Source organism: Haemaphysalis longicornis, unplaced genomic scaffold, assembly GCF_048455015.1.
Source record: "Haemaphysalis longicornis isolate Haplotype H1 unplaced genomic scaffold, Haemaphysalis longicornis Haplotype H1 scaffold_7, whole genome shotgun sequence".
NCBI lineage: Eukaryota > Metazoa > Arthropoda > Arachnida > Ixodida > Ixodidae > Haemaphysalis > Haemaphysalis longicornis.
Window position 1 is genome coordinate 108780578 of NW_027526422.1, and position 861 is coordinate 108781438.

Sequence of the window (861 nt, forward strand, 5' to 3'; positions counted from 1 at the left end):
CACGCAAGTTGCGGGATTTCTTTCTATCCAAGTAAAATGACGTGTGTCTTAGTTACAAAGACATAGTTGGGAAATGTGTTTTTGCAAATATACCAATAGCACGCCGTTATTGGACCCCAACGAACAGTATTTTTCGATTTTGCGTGCTTTGTTCATATTTTCATGTTCGCATTTTATTTCTCCATAACTGTACCTGCGTAGGTGTGCGTGCATGTATGTATGTATGTATGTATGTATGTATGTATGTATGTATGTATGTATGTATGTATGTATGTATGTATGTATGCATGCATGCATGCATGCATGCATGCATGCATGCATGTATGTATGTATGTATGTATGTATGTATGTATGTATGTATGTATGTATGTATGCATGCATGCATGCATGTATGTATGTATGTATGTATGTATGTATGTATGTATGTATGTATGTATGTATGTAGAATAAGGGTTGGCAGTCAGGAAAACCTCGGAAAGCAAAGGGGGAATGTGGCAGGTCATAGAAACAGATGGAGAATTTTTTTATTCAGTAAGAAAGTGTTGAAAAAATGCCCGCCGGGTGGGATCCGAACCCACGACCTCCAGAATACTGGTCTGGTACGATGGCCACTATGCTACCGGCGGGGCTGTTTCCCCACCGCTTTCTCGGGTATTTATGTTAAGGTATTTTTGTTTTCTGCACTTGGGGGTGGTAGCATGTATGTATGTATGTATGTATGTATGTATGTATGTATGTATGTATGTATGTATGTATGTATGTATGTATGTATGTATGTATGTATGTATGTATGTATGTATGTATGTATGCATGTATGTATGTATGTATGTATGCATGTATACCGGTCGAAACCCTAGCAGT

General features: G+C 38.1%; 1 non-coding gene across 1 annotated transcript; it reads right to left on the reverse strand.

The window, feature by feature from the left end:
- Positions 1–553: 553 nt before the first annotated feature.
- Trnat-agu (transfer RNA threonine (anticodon AGU)) lies at positions 554–626 on the reverse strand. Its single transcript has one exon. It is a non-coding gene; the product is annotated as a tRNA-Thr (tRNA).
- Positions 627–861: the final 235 nt, after the last annotated feature.